This window comes from Procambarus clarkii, chromosome 31 (assembly GCF_040958095.1).
Source record: "Procambarus clarkii isolate CNS0578487 chromosome 31, FALCON_Pclarkii_2.0, whole genome shotgun sequence".
Classification (NCBI taxonomy): domain Eukaryota; kingdom Metazoa; phylum Arthropoda; class Malacostraca; order Decapoda; family Cambaridae; genus Procambarus; species Procambarus clarkii.
Genome location: NC_091180.1, coordinates 2,160,349 through 2,185,895, shown reverse-complemented (window position 1 = coordinate 2,185,895; position 25,547 = coordinate 2,160,349).

Sequence of the window (25,547 nt, the reverse complement as noted above, 5' to 3'; positions counted from 1 at the left end):
CAGATTTTCGTATAATATTGCATTTTAAGCAAGTTTTCTTGCATTTTGTCTCGTACTAAAAATCATCGAATTCAGCAATATTTTGACGTTTATCATCCCCTTTTCCTTTATGTGATATTAACAAAATATCATCGAATTAGGCAATATTTTGCTGTTTTTCCACGTTTTTGTGAATTTTCAGTTTATTGATATTAATTCATTAAATATACGATAAAAATGATGCAAACACATAATTGATTAGACATTAACCTTAAACACTTCATTTTCAATCAACTATTTGCTTCTCGTTAAAATACTGAGTAAGATATTGGAAAGGGGAGAAGTTCTGTTTTTATTGCATATGTCGACGTTTCAGCAGGATTAGAGCGGTTTTATGTGTACATCTTCCTTCGGTAATATAAACGGAAAATCAGGAACATTTTAGTTAATTCTAATGAAAACACATTGATTTTTATCATTTGTATTTGAAACAATATTGTCATATGTCTTTTCTTGGATCTAAATAATACGAAACCTCGCTCTATGATTTTAAGTTAAAATCCTCAAATATGGTAATATAGTGACTTTTTTCACGTTATTCATGTAGTGTGATTTTACGTATATATATTCGTTTTTACCAATATTTCGATACTACATGTTTTCCCACGATATGTGATTTAGCCTTCAAATCTCAGAATTTCGCAAATTTTGCATCTCTAAGCAAGTTTTCTTGCATTTTGTTTTGTACTAAAAATCATCGAATTTAGCAATATTTTGACCTTTATCATCTCCTTTTACTTTATGTAATTTAAACAAAATATCATCGAATTAGGCCGTTTTTCCACGTTTTTGTGAATTTTCAGTTTATTGTTATTAATTCATTAAATATACGATAAAAATTATGCAAACACATAATTGATCAGAAAATAACCTTAAACACTTCATTTTCAATCAAATATTTGTTTTTCGTTAAAATACTGAGTAAGATATTGGAAAGGGGAGAAGTTCTATTTTTATTGCATATATCGACGTTTCAGCCGGATTAGAGCGGTTTTACGTGTACATCTTCCATCGGTAATATAAACGGAAAATCAGGAACATTTTAGGTAACTCTAATGAAAACACATTGATTTTTATCATTTGTATTTGAAACAACATTGTCATATGTCTTTTCTTAGATCTAAATAATACGAAACCTCGCTCTATGATTTGAAGTTAAAATCCTCAAATATGGTAATATAGTGACTTTTTTCACGTTATTCATGTAGTGTGATTTTACGTATATATATTCGTTTTTACCAATATTTCGATACTACTTCATGTTTTCCCACGATATGTGATTTAGCCTTCAAATCTCAGAATTTCGCAAATTTTGCATCTCTAAGCAAGTTTTTTGCATTTTGTTTTGTACTAAAAATCATCGAATTTAGCAATATTTTGACCTTTATCATCCCCCTTTTCCTTTATGTGATTTAAACAAAATATCATCGAATTAGGCCATTTTTCCACGTTTTTGTGAATTGTCAGTTTATTGTTATTAATTCATTAAATATACGATAAAAATTATGCAAACACATAATTGATCAGAAAATAACGTTAAATACTTCATTTTCAATCATCTATTTGTTTCTCGTTAAAATACTGAGTAAGATATTGAAAAGGGGAGAAGTTCTGTTTTTATTGCATATATCGACGTTTCAGCCTGATTAGAACGGTTTTACGTGTACATCTTCTATCGGTAATATAAACCGAAAATCAGGAAGATTTTAGTTAATTTTAATGAAAACACATTGATTTTTATCATTTGTATTGGAAGCAACATCTTTATACGTTTTTTCTAGGGTCTAAAAAATACGAAACGTCGCTCTATGATTCGAAGTTAAAATCCTCAAATTTGGTATAATAATGACTTTTTTCACGTTTTTCATGTAGTTTGATATTACGTAAATATATTCATTTTTACCAATAATTCGATACTATTTCATGTAGTATCACGATATGTGCTTTGGCCTCCAAATCTCAGATATTCGTATAATATTGCATTTTAAGCAAGTTTTCTTGCATTTTGTTTCGTACTAAAAATCATCGAATTCAGCAATATTTTAACGTTTATCATCCCCTTTTCCTTTATGTGATATTAACAAAATTTCATCGAATTAGGCAATATTTTGCTGTTTTTCCACGTTTTTGTGAATTTTCAGTTTATTGATATTAATTCATTAAATATACGATAAAAATGATGCAAACACATAATTGATTAGACATTAACCTTAAACACTTCATTTTCAATCAACTATTTGCTTCTCGTTAAAATACTGAGTAAGATATTGGAAAGGGGAGAAATTCTGTTTTTATTGCATATATCGACGTTTCAGCAGGATTAGAGCGGTTTTATGTGTACGTCTTCCATCGGTAATATAAACGGAAAATCAGGAACATTTTAGTTAATTCTAATGAAAACACATTGATTTTTATCATTTGTATTTGAAACAACATTGTCATATGTCTTTTCTTGGATCTAAATAATACGAAAACTCGCTCTATGATTTGAAGTTAAAATTCTCAAATATGGTAATATAGTGACTTTTTTCACGTTATTCATGTAGTGTGATTTTACGTATATATATTCGTTTTTACCAATATTTCGATACTACGTCATGTTTTCCCACGATATGTGATTTAGCCTTCAAATCTCAGAATTTCGCAAATTTTGCATCTCTAAGCAAGTTTTCTTGCATTTTGTTTTGTACTAAAAATCATCGAATTTAGCAATATTTTGACCTTTATCATCTCCTTTTACTTTATGTAATTTAAACAAAATATCATCGAATTAGGCCGTTTTTCCACGTTTTTGTGAATTTTCAGTTTATTGTTATTAATTCATTTAATATACGATAAAAATTATGCAAACACATAATTGATCAGAAAATAACCTTAAACACTTCATTTTCAATCAAATATTTGTTTTTCGTTAAAATACTGAGTAAGATATTGGAAAGGGGAGAAGTATTGTTTTTATTGCATATATCGACGTTTCAGCCGGATTAGAGCGGTTTTACGTGTACGTCTTCCATCGGTAATATAAACGGAAAATCATGAACATTTTAGTTAACTCTAATGAAAACACATTGATTTTTATCATTTGTATTTGAAACAACATTGTCATATGTCTTTTCTTAGATCTAAATAATACGAAACCTCGCTCTACGATTTGAAGTTAAAATCCTCAAATATGGTAATATAGTGACTTTTTTCACGTTATTCATGTAGTGTGATTTTACGTATATATATTCGTTTTTACCAATATTTCGATACTACTTCATGTTTTCCCACGATATGTGATTTAGCCTTCAAATCTCAGAATTTCGCAAATTTTGCATCTCTAAGCAAGTTTTTTGCATTTTGTTTTGTACTAAAAATTATCGAATTTAGCAATATTTTGACCTTTATCATCCCCCTTTTCCTTTCTGTGATTTAAACAAAATATCATCGAATTAGGCCATTTTTCCACGTTTTTGTGAATTGTCAGTTTATTGTTATTAATTCATTAAATATACGATAAAAATTATGCAAACACATAATTGATCAGAAAATAACGTTAAATACCTCATTTTCAATCATCTGTTTGTTTCTCGTTAAAATACTGAGTAAGATATTGAAAAGGGGAGAAGTTCTGTTTTTATTGCATATATCGACGTTTCAGCCGGATTAGAACGGTTTTACGTGTACATCTTCCATCGGTAATATAAACCGAAAATCAGGAACATTTTAGTTAATTTTAATGAAAACACATTGATTTTTATCATTTGCATTGGAAGCAACATCTTTATACGTTTTTTCTAGGGTCTAAAAAATACGAAACGTCGCTCTATGATTCGAAGTTAAAATCCTCAAATTTGGTATAATAATGACTTTTTTCACGTTTTTCATGTAGTTTGATATTACGTAAATATATTCATTTTTACCAATATTTCGATACTATTTCATGTAGTATCACGATATGTGCTTTGGCCTCCAAATCTCAGATTTTCGTATAATATTGCATTTTAAGCAAGTTTTCTTGCATTTTGTTTCGTACTAAAAATCATCGAATTCAGCAATATTTTGACGTTTATCATCCCCTTTTCCTTTATGTGATATTAACAAAATATCATCGAATTAGGCAATATTTTGCTGTTTTTCCACGTTTTTGTGAATTTTCATTTTATTGATATTAATTCATTAAATATACGATAAAAATGATGCAAACACATAATTGATTAGACATTAACCTTAAACACTTCATTTTCAATCAAATATTTGCTTCTCGTTAAAATACTGAGTAAGATATTGGAAAGGGGAGAAGTTCTGTTTTTATTGCATATATCGACGTTTCAGCAGGATTAGAGCGGTTTTATGTGTACATCTTCCTTCGGTAATATAAACGGAAAATCAGGAACATTTTAGTTAATTCTAATGAAAACACATTGATTTTTATCATTTGTATTTGAAACAACATTGTCATATGTCTTTTCTTGGATCTAAATAATACGAAACCTCGCTCTATGATTTGAAGTTAAAATTCTCAAATATGGTAATATAGTGACTTTTTTCACGTTATTCATGTAGTGTGATTTTACGTATATATATTCGTTTTTACCAATATTTCGATACTACTTCATGTTTTCCCACGATATGTGATTTAGCCTTCAAATCTCAGAATTTCGCAAATTTTGCATCTCTAAGCAAGTTTTCTTGCATTTTGTTTTGTACTAAAAATCATCGAATTTAGCAATATTTTGACCTTTATCATCTCCTTTTACTTTATGTAATTTAAACAAAATATCATCGAATTAGGCCGTTTTTCCACGTTTTTGTGAATTTTCAGTTTATTGTTATTAATTCATTAAATATACGATAAAAATTATGCAAACACATAATTGATCAGAAAATAACCTTAAACACTTCATTTTCAATCAAATATTTGTTTTTCGTTAAAATACTGAGTAAGATATTGGAAAGGGGAGAAGTTCTGTTTTTATTGCATATATCGACGTTTCAGCCGGATTAGAGCGGTTTTACGTGTACATCTTCCATCGGTAATATAAACGGAAAATCAGGAACATTTTAGTTAACTCTAATGAAAACACATTGATTTTTATCATTTGTATTTGAAACAACATTGTCATATGTCTTTTCTTAGATCTAAATAATACGAAACCTCGCTCTATGATTTGAAGTTAAAATCCTCAAATATGGTAATATAGTGACTTTTTTCACGTTATTCATGTAGTGTGATTTTACGTATATATATTCGTTTTTACCAATATTTCGATACTACTTCATGTTTTCCCACGATATGTGATTTAGCCTTCAAATCTCAGAATTTCGCAAATTTTGCATCTCTAAGCAAGTTTTTTGCATTTTGTTTTGTACTAAAAATCATCGAATTTAGCAATATTTTGACCTTTATCATCCCCCTTTTCCTTTATGTGATTTAAACAAAATATCATCGAATTAGGCCATTTTTCCACGTTTTTGTGAATTGTCAGTTTATTGTTATTAATTCATTAAATATACGATAAAAATTATGCAAACACATAATTGATCAGAAAATAACGTTAAATACTTCATTTTCAATCATCTATTTGTTTCTCGTTAAAATACTGAGTAAGATATCGAAAAGGGGAGAAGTTCTGTTTTTATTGCATATATCGACGTTTCAGCCTGATTAGAACGGTTTTACGTGTACATCTTCCATCGGTAATATAAACCGAAAATCAGGAACATTTTAGTTAATTTTAATGAAAACACATTGATTTTTATCATTTGTATTGGAAGCAACATCTTTATACGTTTTTTCTAGGGTCTAAAAAATACGAAACGTCGCTCTATGATTCGAAGTTAAAATCCTCAAATTTGGTATAATAATGACTTTTTTCACGTTTTTCATGTAGTTTGATATTACGTAAATATATTCATTTTTACCAATATTTCGATACTATTTCATGTAGTATCACGATATGTGCTTTGGCCTCCAAATCTCAGATTTTCGTATAATATTGCATTTTAAGCAAGTTTTCTTGCATTTTGTTTCGTAGTAAAAACATCGAATTCAGCAATATTTTGACGTTTATCATCGCCTTTTCCTTTATGTGATATTAACAAAATATCATCGAATTAGGCAATATTTTGCTGTTTTTCCACGTTTTTGTGAATTTTCAGTTTATTGATATTAATTCATTAAATATACGATAAAAATGATGAAAACACATAACTGATTAGACATTAACCTTAAACACTTCATTTTCAATCAACTATTTGCTTCTCGTTAAAATACTGAGTAAGATATTGGAAAGGGGAGAAGTTCTGTTTTTATTGCATATATCGACGTTTCAGCAGGATTAGCGCGGTTTTACGTGTACATCTTCCATCGGTAATATAAACCGAAAATCAGGAACATTTTAGTTAATTTTAATGAAAACACATTGATTTTTATCATTTGCATTGGAAGCAACATCTTTATACGTTTTTTCTAGGGTCTAAAAAATACGAAACGTCGCTCTATGATTCGAAGTTAAAATCCTCAAATTTGGTATAATAATGACTTTTTTCACGTTTTTCATGTAGTTTGATATTACGTAAATATATTCATTTTTACCAATATTTCGATACTATTTCATGTAGTATCACGATATGTGCTTTGGCCTCCAAATCTCAGATTTTCGTATAATATTGCATTTTAAGCAAGTTTTCTTGCATTTTGTTTCGTACTAAAAATCATCGAATTCAGCAATATTTTGACGTTTATCATCCCCTTTTCCTTTATGTGATATTAACAAAATATCATCGAATTAGGCAATATTTTGCTGTTTTTCCACGTTTTTGTGAATTTTCAGTTTATTGATATTAATTCATTAAATATACTATAAAAATGATGCAAACACATAATTGATTAGACATTAACCTTAAACACTTCATTTTCAATCAACTATTTGCTTCTCGTTAAAATACTGAGTAAGATATTGGAAAGGGGAGAAGTTCTGTTTTTATTGCATATATCGACGTTTCAGCAGGATTAGAGCGGTTTTATGTGTACATCTTCCATCGGTTATATAAACGGAAAATCAGGAACATTTTAGTTAATTCTAATGAAAACACATTGATTTTTATCATTTGTATTTGAAACAACATTGTCATATGTCTTTTCTTGGATCTAAATAATACGAAACCTCGCTCTATGATTTGAAGTTAAAATCCTCAAATATGGTAATATAGTGACTTTTTTCACGTTATTCATGTAGTGTGATTTTACGTATATATATTCGTTTTTACCAATATTTCGATACTACTTCATGTTTTCCCACGATATGTGATTTAGCCTTCAAATCTCAGAATTTCCCAAATTTTGCATCTCTAAGCAAGTTTTTTGCATTTTGTTTTGTACTAAAAATCATCGAATTTAGCAATATTTTGACCTTTATCATCCCCCTTTTCCTTTATGTGATTTAAACAAAATATCATCGAATTAGGCCATTTTTCCACGTTTTTGTGAATTGTCAGTTTATTGTTATTAATTCATTAAATATATGATAAAAATTATGCAAACACATAATTGATCAGAAAATAACGTTAAATACTTCATTTTCAATCATCTATTTGTTTCTCGTTAAAATACTGAGTAAGATATTGAAAAGGGAAGAAGTTCTGTTTTTATTGCATATATCGACGTTTCAGCTGAATTAGAACGGTTTTACGTGTACATCTTCCATCGGTAATATAAACCGAAAATCAGGAACATTTTAGTTAATTTTAATGAAAACACGTTGATTTTTATCATTTGTATTGGAAGCAACATCTTTATACGTTTTTTCTAGGGTCTAAAAAATACGAAACGTCGCTCTATGATTCGAAGTTAAAATCCTCAAATTTGATATAATAATGACTTTTTTCACTTTTTTCATGTAGTTTGATATTACGTAAATATATTCATTTTTACCAATATTTCGATACTGTTTCATGTAGTATCACGATATGTGCTTTGGCCTCCAAATCTCAGATTTTCGTATAATATTGCATTTTAAGCAAGTTTTCTTGCATTTTGTTTCGTACTAAAAATCATCGAATTCAGCAATATTTTGACGTTTATCATCCCCTTTTCCTTTATGTGATATTAACAAAATATCATCGAATTAGGCAATATTTTGCTGTTTTTCCACGTTTTTGTGAATTTTCAGTTTATTGCTAATAATTCATTAAATATTCGATAAAAATGATGCAAACACATAATTGATTAGACATTAACCTTAAACACTTCATATTCAATCAACTATTTGCTTCTCGTTAAAATACTGAGTAAGATATTGGAAAGGGGAGAAGTTCTGTTTTTTTTGCATATATCGACGTTTCAGCAGGATTAGAGCGGTTTTACGTGTACATCTTCCATCGGTAATATAAACGGAAAATCAGAAACATTTTAGTTAATTCTAATGAAAACACATTGATTTTTATCATTTGTATTTGAAACAACATTGTCATGTCTTTTCTTGGATCTAAATAATACGAAACCTCGCTCTATGATTTGAAGTTAAAATCCTCCCATATGGTAATATAGTGACTTTTTTCACGTTATTCATGTAGTGTGATTTTACGTATATATATTCGTTTTTACCAATATTTCGATACTACTTCATGTTTTCCCACGATATGTGATTTAGCCTTCAAATCTCAGAATTTCGCAAATTTTGCATCACTAAGCAAGTTTTCTTGCATTTTGTTTTGTACTAAAAATCATCGAATTTAGCAATATTTTGACCTTTATCATCCCTTTTTCCTTTATGTGATTTAAACAAAATATCATCGAATTAGGCCATTTTTCCACGTTTTTGTGAATTTTCAGTTTATTGTTATTAGTTCATTAAATATAAGTCTTAGGAGAGGGATGCAGAGGCTGTGGAGAATGATGCAGAGGCTCAAGAGAGTGATGCAGAGGATCAGGAGAGGGATGCAGCGGCTTAAGAGAGTGATACAGAGGCTGAAGAGAGTGATGCAGAGGATCAAGAGAGTGATGTAGAGGCTCAAGAGAGTGATGCAGAGGATCTAGTGAGTGATGCAGAGGCTCAAGAGAGTGATGCAGAGGATCAAGAGAAGGAAGCAGAGGCTTAAGAGAGTGATGCAGAGGCTGAAGCGAATAACGCAGAGGCTCTAGAAAGTGATGCACAGGCTCAAGAGAGTGATGCAGAGGCTCAAGAGAGTAATGCACAGGATCAAGAGAGTGATGCAGAGGCTCGAGAGAGTGGTGCAGAGGCCTCAGGAGAGGGATTCAGAGGCTTAAGAGAGTGAGGCAGAGGCTCAAGAGAGGGATGCAGAGGCTCAAGAGAGGGATGCAGAGGCTCATGAGAGGGATGCAGGACGTCAAGAGAGAGACGCTGAGGCTCAAAAGAGGCATACAGAGGCTTAAGAGCGTGATGCAGAGGCTCGAGAGAGTGATGTAGAGGCTCAAAAGAGGCATGCAGAGGCTTAAGAGCGTGATGCAGAGGCTCAAGAGAGTGATGCAGAGGCTCAAGGGAGTGATGCAGAGGCTGAAGAGAGTGATGCAGAGGCTGAAGAGAGGAATGCAGAGGCTCAAGAGAGGGATGAATAGGCTCAAGAGAGGGATGCAGAGGCTCAAGAGAGGGATGAAGAGGCTAAAGTGAGGGATGTAGAGGCACTTGAGAGTGATGTTGAGGCTCAAGAGAGGGAAGCAGAGGCTTAAGAGAGTTATTCAGAGGCTTAAGAGATTGATGCAGAGGCTTAAGAGAGGGATGCAGAAGCTCAAGAGAGTGATGCAGAGGCTCAAGAAAGGGATGCAGGGGGTTCAAGAGAGTGATACAGAGGCTCAAGAGAGTGATTCAGGGGCTTACGAGAGTGATTCAGAGGCTTAAGAGAGTGATGCAGAGGCTTAAGAGAGGGATGCAGAGGCTCATGAGAGGGATGCAGAGGCTAAAGAGAGGGATGCAGAGGCTCAAGAGAGGGAAGCAGAGGCTGAAGTGAGGGATGCAGAGGACAAAGAGAGGGATGCAAAGGCTCAAGAGAGTGATGCAGAGGCTAAAGAGAGGGATGCAGAGGCTCAAGAGAGGGAAGCAGAGGCTGAAGTGAGGGATGCAGAGGACAAAGAGAGGGATGCAAAGGCTCAAGAGAGTGATGCAGAGGCTTACGAGAGGGATGCAGAGGCCCAAGAGAGTGATGCAGAAGCTTAAGAGAATGATGTAGAGGCTTAGGAGAGTGATGCAGAGGATCAGGAGAGGGATGCAGCGGCCTAATAGAGTGATACAGAGGCTGAACAGAGTGATGAAGAGGCTCAAGAGAATGATGAAGAGGCTCAAGAGAGTGCTGCAGAGGCTCAGGAGAGGGCCGATGAGGCTCCAGAGAGGGATGCTGAGGCTCCAGAGAGTGTTGCAGAGGCTGAAAAGAGAGATGCAGAGGCTCAAGAGAGTGATGCAGAGGCTCAAGAGAGTGATGCAGAGGATCAAGAGAGGGAAGCAGAGCCTTAAGAGAGTGATGCAGAGGCTGAAGAGAGTGATGTAGAGGATCAAGAGAGTGATGCAGAGGCTCGAGAGAGGGATGCAGAGGCTCATGAGAGGGATGCAGGACGTCAAGAGAGAGACGCTGAGGCTCAAAAGAGGCATACAGAGGCTTAAGAGCGTGATGCAGAGGCTCAAGAGAGTGATGCAGAGGCTCAAAAGAGGCATGCAGAGGCTTAAGAGCGTGATGCAGAGGCTCAAGAGAGTGATGCAGAGGCTGAAGAGAGTGATGCAGAGGCTGAAGAGAGTGATGCATAGGCTCAAGAGAGGAATGCAGAGGCTCAAGAGAGGGATGAATAGGCTCAAGAGAGGGATGCAGAGGCTCAAGAGAGGGATGAAGAGGCTAAAGTGAGGAATGTAGAGGCACTTGAGAGTGATGCAGGGGCTCAAGAGAGGGGTGCAGAGGCTTCAGAGAGTGATGCAGAGGCTCAAGCGAGGGATGCAGAGGCTTAAGAGAGTTATGCAAAGGCTCAAGAGAGGGATGCAGAGGCTCAAGAGAATGATGTAGAGGCATAAGAGAGGGATGCAGAGGCTCAAGAGAATGATGCAGAGGCTCAAGAGAGTGATGCAAAGGATCAAGAGAGGGAAGCAGTGGCTTATGTGAGTAATGCAGAGGCTTAAGAGAGTGATGCAGAGGCTCTAGAGAGTGATGCAGAGGCTTACGAGATTGATGCAGAGGCTTAAAAGAGGGATGCAGAGGCTCAAGAGAGTGATGCAGAGGCTCAAGAGAGTGATGCATAGGCTCAAGAGAGGAATGCAGAGGCTCAAGAGAGGGATGAATAGGCTCAAGAGAGGGATGCAGAGGCTCAAGAGAGGAATGAAGAGGCTAAAGTGAGGAATGTAGAGGCACTTGAGAGTGATGCAGAGGCTCAAGAGAGGGATGCAGAGGCTTCAGAGAGTGATGCAGAGGCTCAAGAGAGGGATGCAGAGGCTTAAGAGAGTTATGCAAAGGCTCAAGAGAGGGATGCAGAGGCTCAAGAGAATGATGTAGAGGCATAAGAGAGGGATGCAGAGGCTCAAGAGAATGATGCAGAGGCTCAAGAGAGTGATGCAAAGGATCAAGAGAGGGAAGCAGAGGCTGAAGAGAGTGATGCAGAGGCTAAGGAGAATGATGCAGAGGCTCAAGAGAGGGATGCAGAGGCTCAAGAGAGTGATGCAGAGGCTCAAGAGAGGGATGCAGAGGCTCAAGTGAGTGATTCAGAGGCTCAAGAGAGTGATGCAGAGGCTGAAGTGAGGGATGCAGAGGACAAAGAGAGGGATGCAAAGGCTCAAGAGAAAGATGCAGAGGCTTAAGAGAGGGATGCAGAGGCTCAAGAGAGTGATGCAGAAGCTTAAGAGAGGGATGCAGAGGCTCACGAGAATGATGAAGAGGCTCAAGAGAGTGCTGCAGAGGCTCAAGAGAGTGATGCAGAGGCTCAAAAGAGGCATGCAGAGGCTTAAGAGCGTGATGCAGAGGCTCAAGAGAGTAATGCAGAGGCTCAAGAGAGTGATGCAGAGGCTGAAGAGAGTGATGCATAGGCTCAAGAGAGGAATGCAGAGGCTCAAGAGAGGGATGAATAGTCTCAAGAGAGGGATGCAGAGGCTCAAGAGAGGGATGAAGAGGCTAAAGTGAGGAATGTAGAGGCACTTGAGAGTGATGCAGAGGCTCAAGAGAGGGATGCAGAGGCTTCAGAGAGTGATGCAGAGGCTCAAGAGAGGGATGCAGAGGCTTAAGAGAGTTATGCAAAGGCTGAAGAGTGGGATGCAGAGGCTCAAGAGAATGATGTAGAGGCATAAGAGAGGGATGCAGAGGCTCAAGAGAATGATGCAGAGGCTCAAGAGAGTGATGCAAAGGATCAAGAGAGGGAAGCAGAGGCTTATGTGAGTAATGCAGAGGCTTAAGAGAGTGATGCAGAGGCTCTAGAGAGTGATGCAGAGGCTTACGAGATTGATGCAGAGGCTTAAAAGAGGGATGCAGAGGCTCAAGAGAGTGATGCAGAGGCTCAAGAGAGTGATTCAGAGGCTTACGAGAGTGATGCAGAGGATCAAGAGAGTGTAGCAGAGGCTTAAGAGAGTGATGCAGAGGCTGAAGCGAGTGATGCAGAGGCTCTAGAAAGTGATTCACAGGCTCAAGAGAGTGATGCAGAGGCTCAAGAGAGTAATGCACACGATCAAGAGAGTGATGCAGAGGCTCGAGAGAGTGATGCAGAGGCCTCAGGAGAGGAATTCAGAGGCTTAAGAGAGTGAGGCAGAGGCTCAAGAGAGGGATGCAGAGGCTCAAGAGAAGGATGCAGAGGCTCATGAGAGGGATGCAGGACGTCAAGAGAGAGACGCTGCGGCTCTAAAGAGGCATACAGAGGCTTAAGAGCGTGATGCAGAGGCTCAAGAGAGTGATGTAGAGGCTCAAGAGAATGATGCAGAGGCTGAAGAGAGTGATGCAGAGGCTCAAGAGAGGAATGCAGAGGCTCAAGAGAGGGATGAATAGGCTCAAGAGAATGATGTAGAGGCATAAGAGAGGGATGCAGAGGCTCAAGAGAATGATGCAGAGGCTCAAGAGAGTGATGCAGAGGATCAAGGGAGGGAAGCAGAGGCTTATGTGAGTAATGCAGAGGCTGAAGAGAGGGATGCAGAGGCTCATGAGAGGGATGCAGGACGTCAAGAGAGACGCTGAGGCTCAAAAGAGGCATACAGAGGCTTAAGAGCATGATGCAGAGGCTCAAGAGAGTGATGTAGAGGCTCAAAAGAGGCATGCAGAGGCTTAAGAGCGTGATGCAGAGGCTCAAGAGAGTGATGCAGAGGCTCAAGAGAATGATGCAGAGGCTGAATAGAGTGATGCAGAGGCTCAAGAGAGGAATGCAGAGGCTCAAGAGAGGGATGAATAGGCTCAAGAGAGGAATGCAGAGGCTCAAGAGAGGGATGAAGAGGCTAAAGTGAGGGATGTAGAGGCACTTGAGAGTGATGCAAAGGCTCAAGAGAGGGATGCAGAGGCTTAAGAAAGTGATGCAGAGGCTCAAGAGAGGGATGCAGAGGCTTAAGAGAGTTATGCAAAGGCTCAAGAGAGGGATCTTGAGCCTCTGCATCCCTCTCTTGAGCCTCTCCATCACTCTCTTGAGCCTCTGAATCACTCTCATGAGCCTCTGCATCCCTCTCTTGATCCTCTGAATCACTCTCTTGAGCCTCTGCATCCCTCTCTTAAGCCTCTGCATCACTCTCGTAAGCATCTGAATCACTCTCTTGAGCCTCTACATCCCTCTCTTGAGCCTCTGCATCCCTCTCTTAAGCCTCTGCATCACTCTTTTGAGCCTCTGCATAACTCTCTTGAGCCTCTGCTTCACTCTCTTGAGCCTCTGCATCCCTCTCTTAAGCCTCTGCAACACTCTCTTCAACCTCTGCATCACTCACGTAAGCCTCTGCATCACTCTCTTGAGCCTCTGCATAACTCTCTTGAGCCTCTGCATCACTCACTTTAGCCTCTGCATCCCTCTCTTGAGTCTCTGCATCACCCTTTTAGCCTCTGCATCCCTCTCTTGAGCCTCTGCATCACTCTCAAGAGCCTCTGCATCACTCTCTTGTGCCTCTGCATCCTTCACTTGAGCCTCTGCATCCCTCTTTTGAGCCCCTGCATCCCTCTCTTGAGCCTCTGCATTCCTCTCTTGAGCCTCTGCAACCCTCTTTTAAGCCTCTGCATCACTCTATTAAGCCTCTGCATCACTCTCGTAAGCCTCTGAATCAATCTCTTGAGCCTCTTCATCCCACTCTTGAGCCTCTGAATCACTCTCTTGCGCCACTGCATCCCTCTCTTAATCCTCTGCATCACTCTCGTAAGGCTCTGAATCACTCTCTTGAGCCTCTGCATCCCTCTCTTGAACCTCTGCATCACTCTAAAGAGCCACTACATCCGTCTCTTGTACCTTTTCATCCCTCACTTGAGCCTCTGAATCCCTCTATTGAGCCTCTGCATCACTCTCTTGAGCCTCTGCATCCCTCACTGGAGCCTCTGCATCTCTCTCTTCAGCCTCTGCATCACTCTCTTGAGCCTCTGCATCCCTCTCATGTGCCTCTGAATCCCTCACTTGAGCCTTTGCATCACTCTCCTAAGCCTCTGCATCCCTCTCATGAGCCTCTGCGTCACTCTCAAGAGCCTCTGCATCCCTCTCTGGGGCCTCTGCATCACTCTCTTGAGCCTCTGCATCACTCTCATGAGCCTCTGCATCACACTCTTTAGCCTCTGCGTCACTCTCTTGGGCCTCTGCATCACTCTCTTGAGCCTCTGCATCACACTCTTGAGCCTCTGCATCACTCTCTTTAGCCTCTGCATCACTCTCTTGAGCCTCTGCATCCCTCTCTGGAGCCTCTGCATCACTCTCTTAAGCCTCTTCAACACTCTCTTCAGCCTCTGCATCACTCTCTTGGGCCTCTGCATCCCTCTCTTAAGCCTCTGGAACACTCTCTTCAGCCTCTGCATCACTCTCTTGAGCCTCTGCATCCCTCACTTGAGCCTCTGCATCTCTCTCTTCAGCCTCAGCATCACTCTCTTGAGCCTCTGCATCCCTCTCATGTGCCTCTGAATCCCTCACTTGAGCCTTTGCATCACTCCCCTAAGCCTCTGCATCCCTCTCATGAGCCTCTGCGTCACTCTCAAGAGCCTCTGCATCCCTCTCTGGGGCCTCTGCATCACTCTCTTGAGCCTCTGTATCACTCTCATGAGCCTCTGTATCATTCACTTTAGCCTCTGCATCACTCTCTTGGGCCTCTGCATCATTCTCTTGAGCCTCTGCATCACACTCTTGAGCCTCTGCATCACTCTCTTGAGCCTCTGCATCCCTCACTTGAGCCTCTGCATCTCTCTCGTCAGCCTCTGCATCACTCTCTTGAGCCTCTGCATCCCTCTCTGGAGCCTCTGCATCACTCTCTTAAGAATCTTCAACACTCTCTTCAGCCTCTGCATCACTCTCTTGGGCCTCTGCATCCCACTCTTAAGCCTCTGGAACACTCTCTTCAGCCTCTGCATCACTCTCTTAAGCCTCTGCATCCCTCTCTTGAGCCTCTGCATCCCTCTCTTAAGCCTCTGCAACACTCTCTTCAGCCTCTGCATCGCTCTCTTGAGCCTTTGCGTCTCCCTCTTGAGCCTCTGCATCCCTCTCTTAAGCCTCTGCATCATTCTCCTTAGCCTCTGCATCACTCTCTTCAGCCTCTGCATTACTCACATAAGCCTCTGCTTCCATCTCTTGATCCTCTGCATCACTCTCTTGAGCCTCTGCATCATTCTCTTGAGCCTCTGCATCCCTCTCTTATGCCTCTACATCATTCTCTTGTGCCTCTGCATCCCTCTCTTGAGCCTTTGCATAACTCTCTTGGGCCTCTGCATCACTCTCCTGAGCCTCTGCATCACACTCTGGAGCCTCTGCATCACTCTCTTGAGCCTCTGCATCCCTCACTTGAGCCTCTGCATCTCTCTCTTCAGCCTCTGCATCACTCTCCTGAGCCTCTGCATCACACTCTGGAGCCTCTGCATCACTCTCTTGAGCCTCTGAATCCCTCACTTGAGCCTCAGCATCACTCACTTTAGCCTCTGCATCACTCTCTTGGGCATCTGCATCACTCTCTTGAGCATCTGCATCACACTCTTGAACCTCTGCATCCCTTTCGTGAGCCTCTGGATCTCTCTCTAAAACTCCTCCATCCCTCTCATGAGCCTTTGCATCCTTCTCTTGAGCCTTTGCATCACTCGCTTAAGCCTCTGCATCCCTCTCTTTAGCCTCTGCGTCACTCTCTTGAGCCTCTGAATCACTCTCATGAGCCTCTGCATCCCTCTCTTGATCTTCTGAATCACTCTCTTGAGCCTCTGCATCCCTCTCTTAAGCCTCTGCATCACTCTCGTAAGCATCTGAATCACTCTCTTGAGCCTCTACATCCCTCTCTTGAGCATCTGCATCCCTCTCTAAAGCCTCTGCATCACTCTCTTGAGCCTCTGCATCACTCTCTTGAGCCTCTGCATCACTCTCTTGAGCCTCTGCATCCCTCTCTTAAGCCTCTGCAACACTCTCTTCAACCTCTGCATCACTCACGTAAGCCTCTGCATCACTCTCTTGAGCCTCTGCATAACTCTCTTGAGCCTCTGCATTACTCACTTGAGCCTCTGCAACCCTCTCTTGAGAATCTGCATCACTTTCAAGTGCCTCTGCATCTTTCTCTTGTGCCTCTGCATCACTCACTTTAGCCTCTGCATCCCTCTCTTGAGTCTCTGCATCACCCTTTTAAGCCTCTGCATCCCTCACTTCAGCCTCTGCTTCCCTCTCTTGAGCCTCTGCATCCCTCTCTTTAGCCTCTGCATCCCTCTCATGAGCCTCTGCATCACCCTTTTAGCCTCTGCATCCCTCTCTTAAGCCTCTGCATCACTCTCTTAAGCCTCTGAATCACTCTCGTAAGCCCCTGAATCACTCTCTTGAGCCTCTGTATCTCTCTCGTGAACCCCCTGCATCCCTCTCTTGAGCCTCTGCATCACTCTCTTGAGCTTCTGCATCACTCTCTTAAGCCTCTGCATCACTCTCTTAAGCCTCTGAATAACTCTCGTAAGCCTCTGAGTCACTCTCTTGAGCCTCTGCATCCCTCTTTTGAGCCTCTGCATCATTCTCAGTAGCCTCTGCATCACTCTCTTGAGCCTCTGCATCCCTCTTTTGAGCCTCTGCATCATTCTCAGCAGCCTCTGCATCACTCTTTTGAGCCTCTGCATCACTATCCAGAGCCTTTACATCCTTCTCTTGAGCCTCTGCATCACTCTCTTGACCTCAGCATCCCTCTCTTAAGCCTCTGCATCACTCTCTTGAGCCTCTGAATCACTCACTTGAGCCTCTGCATCCCTCTCTTGAGCCTCTGCATCACTCTCTTTAGCCTCTGCATCCCTCTTTTGAGCCTCTGCATCATTCTGCTTAGCCTCTGCATCACTCTCTTGAGCCTCTGCATCACTCTCTAGAGCCTCTACATCCCTCTCTTGAGCCTCTGCATCACTCTTTTGAGCCTCGGCATCCCTCTCTTAAGCCTCTGCATTCACTCTCTTGAGCCTCTGCATCACTCTCTTAAAGCTGTGCATCCCTCTCTTGAACCTCTGCATCACTCTCTAGAGCCTCTGCATCACACTCTTGAGCCTCTGCATCACTCTCGTAAGCCTCTGAAATACTCTCTTGAGCCTCCGCATCCCTCTCTTGAGCCTCTGCATCACTCTCTTGAGCCTCGGCATCCCTTTCTTAGGCCTCTGCATCACTCTCTTGAGCCTCTGCATCACTCTCTTAAAGCTGTGCATCCCTTTCTTGAACCTCTGCATCACTCTCTAGAGCCTTTGCATCACACTCTTGAGCCTCTGCATCACTCTCGTAAGCCTCTGAATCACTCTCTTGAGCCTCTACATCCCTCTCTTGAGCCTCTGCATCCCTCTCGTAAGCCTCTGCATCACTCTCTTGAGCCTCTGCATAACTCTCTTGAGCCTCTGCATCACTCACTTTAGCCTCTGCATCCCTCTCCTGAGCCTCTGCATCAGTCTCTTGAGCCTCTGCATCACCCTTTTAAGCCTCTGCATCCCTCTTTTGAGCCTCTGCATCACTTTCGTAAGTCTCTGCATCACTCTCTTAAGCCTCTGCATCACTCTCGTAAGCCTCTGAATCACTCTCGTAAGCCTCTGAATCACTCTCTTGAGCCTCTGCATCCCTTTCTTGAGACTCTTCATCACTCTCAAGAGCCTCTGCATCCCTCTCTTGTGCCTCTTCATTCCTCACTTGAGCCTTTGCATCCCTCTCTTGAGCCTCTGCATCACTCTCTTGAGCCTCTGCATCCTTCTTTTGAACTCCTGCATCCCTCTCATGAGCCTCTGAATCCCTCACTTGAGCCTTTGTATCACTCTCCTAAGCCTCTGCATCCCTCTCTTGAGCCTCTGCATCACTCTCAAAAGCCTCTGCATCCCTCTCTTGTGGCTCTGCTTCCCTCACTTGAGCACCTGCATCACTCTTTTGAGCCTCTGCATCACTCTCTTGAGCCTGTGCATCCCTCTCTGGAGCCTCTGCATCACTCTTTTGAGCCTCTGCATCACTCTCCTGAGCCTCTGCATCACTCACTTTAGCCTCTGCACCACTCTCTTGGGCCTCTGCATCACTCTCTTGAGTCTCTGCATCACACTCTGGATCCTCTGCATCACTCTCTTGAGCCTCTGCATCCCTCACTTGAGCCTCTGCATTCCACTCTGGAGCCTATGCATCACTCTCTTGAACCTCTGCATCACTCTCCTGAGCCTCAGCATCACTCGCTTTAGCCTCTGCATCACTCTATTGGGCATCTGCATCACTCTCTTGAGCATCTGCATCACACTCTTGAGCCTCTTCATCCCTTTCGTGAGCCTCTGGATCTCTCTCTAGAACTCCTCCATCCCTCTCATGAGCCTTTGCATCCTTCTCTTGAGCCTTTGCATCACTCGCTTAAGCCTCTGCATCCCTCTCTTGAGCCTCTGCATCACTCTCTTGAGCCTCTGAATCACTCTCATGAGCCTCTGCATCCCTCTCTTGATCCTCTGCATAACTCTCTTGAGCCTCTGCATCACTCACTTGAGCCTCTGCAACCCTCTCTTGAGAATCTGCATCACTTACAAGTTTCTCTGCATCTTTCTCTTGTGCCTCTGCATCACTCACTTTAGCCTCTGCATCCCTCTCTTGAGTCTCTGCATCACCCTTTTAAGCCTCTGCATCCCTCTCCTGAGCCTCTGCATCACTCTCAAGAGCCTCTGCATCCCTCTCTTATGCCTCTGCATCCTTCACTTGAGCCTCTGCATCCCTCTTTTGAGCCCCTGCATCCCTCTCTTGAGCCTCTGCATTCCTCTCTTGAGCCTCTGCAACCCTCATTTAAGCCTCTGCATCACTCTATTAAGCCTCTGCATCACTCTCGTAAGCCTCTGAATCACTCTCTTGAGCCTCTTCATCCCACTCTTGAGCCTCTGAATCACTCTCTTGCGCCACTGCATCCCTCTCTTAAGCCTCTGCATCGCTCTCGTAAGCCTCTGAATCACTCTCTTGAGCCTCTGCATCCCTCTCTTGAACCTCTGCATCACTCTAAAGAGCCTCTACATCCGTCTCTTGTGCCTCTTCATCCCTCACCTGAGCCTCTGAATCCCTCTCTTGAGCCTCTGCATCACTCTCTTGAGCCTCTGCATCCCTCACTTGAGCCTCTGCATCTCTCTCTTCAGCCTCTGCATCACTCTCTTGAGCCTCTGCATCCCTCTCATGTGCCTCTGAATCCCTCACTTGAGCCTTTGCATCACTCTCCTAAGCCTCTGCATCCCTCTCATGAGCCTCTGCGTCACTCTCAAGAGCCTCTGCATCCCTCTCTGGGGCCTCTGCATCACTCTCTTGAGCCTCTGCATCACTCTCATGAGCCTCTGTATCATTCACTTTAGCCTCTGCATCACTCTCTTGGGCCTCTGCATCACTCTCTTGAGCCTCTGCATCACACTCTTGAGCCTCTGCATCACTCTCTTGAGCCTCTGCATCCCTCACTTGAGCCTCTGCATCTCTCTCGTCAGCCTCTGCATCACTCTCTTGAGCCTCTGCATCCCTCTCTGGAGCCTCTGCATCACTCTCTTAAGCCTCTTCAACACTCTCTTCAGCCTCTGCATCACTCTCTTGGGCCTCTGCATCCCTCTCTTAAGCCTCTGGAACACTCTCTTCAGCCTCTGCATCACTCTCTTAAGCCTCTGCATCCCTCTCATGAGCCTCTGCATCCCTCTCTTAAGCCTCTGCAACACTCTCTTCAGCCTCTGCATCGCTTTCTTGATCCTTTGCGTCTCCCTCTTGAGCCTCTGCATACTTCTCTTAAGCCTCTGCATCATTCTCCTTAGCCTCTGCATCACTCTCTTCAGCCTCTGCATTACTCACATAAGCCTCTGCTTCCCTCTCTTGATCCTCTGCATCACTCTCTTGAGCCTCTGCATCATTCTCTTGAGCCTCTGCATCCCTCTCTTATGCCTCTACATCATTCTATTGTGCCTATGCATCCCTCTCTTGAGCCTTTGCATAACTCTCTTAGGCCTCTGCATCACTCTCTTGAGCCTCTGCATCACACTCTGGAGCCTCTGCATCACTCTCTTGAGCCTCTGCATCCCTCACTTGAGCCTCTGCATCTCTCTCTTCAGCCTCTGCATCACTGTCTTGAGTCTCTGCATCCCTCTCATGAGCCTCTGCATCCCTCTCTTGAGCCTCTGCATCCCTCTCTTGAGCCTCTGCCTCACTCTCTTAAGCCTCTGAATTCCTCTCCTGAGTCCTCTGCATCACTCTCTCGAGCCTCTGCATCACTCTCTTGATCCTGTGCAATACTCTCTTAAGCCTCTGCTTCCCTCTCTTGATCCTCTGCAGCACTCTCGTAAGCCTCTGAATCACTCTCTAGAGCCTCTGCATCACTCTCTTAAGCCTCTGCATTACTCACATAAGCCTCTGCTTCCCTCTCTTGATCCTTTGCATCACTCTCTTGAGCCTCTGCATCATTCTCTTGAGCCTCTGCATCCCTCTCTTATGCCTCTACATCATTCTCTTGAGCCTCTGCATCCCTCTCTTGAGCCTTTGCATAACTCTCTTAAGCCTCTGCATCCCTCTCTTGAGCCTCTGCATCACTCTCTGAAGCCTCTGCATCCCTCTCTTGAGCCTCTGCATCACTCTCAAGTGCCTCTACATTCCTCACTTTAGCCTCTTCATCCCTCTCTTGAGCCTCTGCACCCCTCTCTTGAGCCTATTCATCCCTCTCTTGAGCCTCTGCATTCCTCTCTTGAGCCTATGCATCACTCTCTTCAGCCTCTGCATCACTCTCTTGAGCCTCTGCATCACTCTCTTGAGCCTCTGCATCACGCTCTTAAGCCTCTGCATGCCTCTTTAGAGCCTCTGCATCACTCTCTTGAGCCTCTGCATCACGCTCTTAAGCCTCTGTATGCCTCTTTTGAGCCTCAGCGTCTCTCTCTTGACGTCCTGCATCCCTCTCATGAGCCTCTGCATCCCTCTCTCGACCCTCTGCATCACTCTCTTGATCCTCTACATCACTCTCTTCAGCCTCTGCATCACTCTCTTAACGCTCTGCTTCCCTCTCTTGATCCTCTGCATCACTCTCTTGAGCCTCTGCATCACTCTCTTGAGCCTCTGCATCTCTCTTTTCAGCCTCTGCATCACTCTCTGGAGCCTCTGCATCCCTTTCTGGAGCCTCAGCAGCCCTCTCCTGAGCCTCTGCAGCACTCTCTTGAGCCTCTTCATCATTCTCTTGAGCCTCTTCATCACTCTCTTCAGCCTCTGTATCACTCTATTCGGCCGCTGCATCCCTCTCCTGATCCTCTGCATCACTCTCCTAAGCCTCTACATCATTCTCTTAAGCTTCTGCATCACTCTCTTGAGCCTCTGCATCCCTCTCGTAAGCCTCTGCATCACTCTCTTGAGCCTTTGCATCCCTCTCTTTGTCCTCTGCATCCCTCACTTCAGCCTCTGCTTCCCTCTCTTGAGCCTCTGCATCCCTCTCTTTAGCCTCTGCATCACTCTCTTGAGCCTTTGCATCCCTCTCTTTGTCCTCTACATCCCTCACTTCAGCCTCTGCTTCCCTCTCTTGAGCCTCTGCATCCCTCTCTTTAGCCTCTGCATCCCTCTCATGAGCCTCTGCATCCCTCTCTTAAGCCTCTGTATCACTCTCTTAAGCCTCTGAATCACTCTCGTAAGCCCCTGAATCACTCTCTTGAGCCTCTGTATCACTCTCTTGAACCCCCTGCATCCCTCTCTTGAGCCTCTGCATCACTCTCTTGAGCTTCTGCATTCCTCTTTTAAGCCTCTGCATCACTCTCTTAAGCCTCTGAATAACTCTCTTAAGCCTCTGCTACCCTCTCTTGATCCTCTGCATCACTCTCTTGATCCTCTGCATCACTCTCTTGAGCCTCATCATCACTCTCTTCAGCCTCTGTATCACTCTCTTAAGCCGCTGCATCCCTCTCCAGATCCTCTGCATCACTCTCTTGAGCCTCTGCATCATTCTCCTGAGCCTCTGCATCCCTCTCTTAAGCTTCTGCATCACTCTCTTGAGCCTCTGCATCCCTCTCTTAAGCCTCTGCATCACTCTCTTGAGCCTTTGCATCCCTCTCTATGTCCTCTGCATTCCTCACTTCACCCTCTGCATCACTCTCTTGAGCCTCTGAATCACTCACTTGAGCCTCTGCATCCCTCTCTTGAGCCTCTGCATCACTCTCTTGAGCCTCTGCATCCCTCTCTTGAGCCTCTGCATCATTCTCCTTAGCCTCTTCATCACTCTCTTCAGCCTCTGCTTCCCTCTCTTGATCCTCTGCATCACTCTCTTGAGCCTCTGCATCATTCTCTTGAGCCTCTGCATCCCTCTCTTATGCCTCTACATCATTCTCTTGAGCCTCTGCATCCCTCTCTTGAGCCTTTGCATAACTCTCTTAAGCCTCTGCATCCCTCTCTTGAGCCTCTGCATCACTCTCTTAAGCCTCTGCATCCCTCTCTTGAGCCTCAACATCACTCTCAATTGCCTCTACATCCCTCACTTTAGCCTCTTCATCCCTCTCTTGAGCCTCTGCATCCCTCTCTTGAGCCTATTCATCCCTCTCTTGAGCCTCTGCATTCCTCTCTTCAGCCTCTGCGTCACTCTCTTCAGCCTCTGCATCACTCTCTTGAGCCTCTGCATCACTTTCTTGATCCTCTGCATCACGCTCTTAAGCCTCTGCATGCCTCTTTTGAGCCTCTACATCACTCTCTTGAGCCTCTGCATCACGCTCTTAAGCCTCTGTATGCCTCTTTTGAGCCTCAGCGTCTCTCTCTTGACGTCCTGCATCCCTCTCATGAGCCTCTGCATCCCTCTCTTGAGCCTCTGCATCCCTCTCTTGAGCCTCTGCCTCACTCTCTTAAGCCTCTGAATCCCTCTCCTGAGGCCTCTGCATCACTCTCTCGAGCCTCTGCATCACTCTCTTGATCCTGTGCATTACTCTCTTGAGCCTCTGCATCACTCTCTTGAGCCTGTGCATCACTTTCTAGAGCCTCTGCATTACTCGCTTCAGCCTCTGCATCACTCTCTTAAGCCTCTGCTTCCCTCTCCTGATCCTCTGCATCACTCTCTTGAGCCTCTGCATCACTCACTTGATCCTCTGCATCACTCTCTTGAGCCTCTACATCACTCTCCTGATCCTCTGCATCACTCTCTTCAACCTCTGTATCACTCTCTTAAGCCGCTGCATCCCTCTCCTGATTCTCTGCATCACTCTCTTGAGCCTCTGCATCATTCTCCTGAGCCTCTGCATCCCTCTCCTAAGCCTCTACATCATTCTCTTGAGCCTCTGCATCACTCTCTTGAGCCTCTGCATCACTCTCTTAAGCCTCTGCATCTCTCTTTTCAGCCTCTGCATCACTCTCTGGAGCCTCTGCATCCCTCTCTGGAGCCTCAGCAGCCCTCTCTTGAGCCTCTGCAGCACTCTCTTGAGCCTCTTCATCATTCTCTTGAGCCTCTGCATCCCTCTCTTAAGCTTCTGCATCACTCTCTTGAGCCTCTGCATCCCTCTCTTGAGCCTTTGCATCCCTCTCTTTGTCCTCTGCATCCCTCACTTCAGCCTCTGCTTCCCTCTCTTGAGCCTCTGCATCCCTCTCTTTAGCCTCTGCATCCCTCTCATGAGCCTCTGCATCCCTCTCTTAAGCCTCTGCATCAATCTCTTAAGCCTCTGAATCACTCTCGTATGCCCCTGAATCACTCTCTTGAGCCTCTGCATCACTCTCTTGAGCTTCTGCATCACTCTCTTAAGCCTCTGAATAACTCTCGTAAGCCTCTGAGTCACACTCTTGAGCCTCTGCATCACTCTCTTGAACCCCCTGCATCCCTCTCTTGAGCCTCTGCATCACCCTTTTAAGCCTGTGCATCCAATTCCTCTCATGAGCCTCTGCATCCCTCTCTTGAGCCTCTGCATCACTCTCTTGAGCCACTGCATCTCACTCTTAAGTCTCTGCATCACTCTCTTAAGCCTCTGCATCACTCTCGTAAGCCTCTGAATCACTCTTTTGAGCGTCTGCATCCCTCTCTTGAGCCTCTGCATCACTCTCTTAAGCCTCTGCATCACTCTCTTGGGCCTCTGAATCATTCACTTGAGACTCTGCATCCCTCTCTTGTGCCTCTGCATCACTCTCTTGAGCCTCTGCATCCCTCTTTTGAGCCTCTGCATCACTCTCCTGTGCCTCTGCATCACTCTCCAGAGCCTCTACATCCTTCTCTTGAGCCTCTGCATCACTCTCTTGAGCCTCAGCATCCCTCTCTTAAGCCTCTGCATCCCTCTCTTGAACCTCTGCATCACTCTCTAGAGCCTCTGCATCACACTCTTGAGCCTCTGCATCACTCTCGTAAGCCACTGAAACACTCTCTTGAGCCTCCGCATCCCTCTCTTGAGCCTCTGCATCACTCTTTTAAGCCTCTGCATCCCTCTCTTGAGCCTCTGCATCCCTCTCTTTGTCCTCCGCATCCCTCTCTTGAGCCTCTGCATCACTCTCTTAAGCCTCTGCATCACTCTCTTGAGCCTCTGAATCACTCACTTGAGCCTCTGCATCCCTCTCTTGAGCCTCTGCATCACTCTCTTGAGCCTCTGCATCCCTCTTTTGAGCCTCTGCATCATTCTCCTTAGCCTCTGCATCACTCTCTTGAGCCTCTGCATCACTCTCCAGAGCCTCTACATCCCTCTCTTGAGCCTCTGCATCACTCTCTTGAGCCTCAGCATCCCTCTCCTAAGCCTCTGCATCACTCTCTTGAGCCTCTGCATCACTCGCTTAAAGCTGTGCATCCCTCTCTTGAACCTCTGCATCACTCTCGTAAGCCTCTGAATCACTCTCTTCAGCCTCTACATCCCTCTCTTGAGCCTCTGCATCCCTCTCTTAAGCCTCTGCATCACTCTCTTGAGCCTCTGCATCACTCTCTTGAACCTCTGCATCACTCTCTTGAGACTCTGCATCCCTCTTTTAAGCCTCTTCAACGCTCTTCAGCCTCTGCATCACTCTCTTAAGC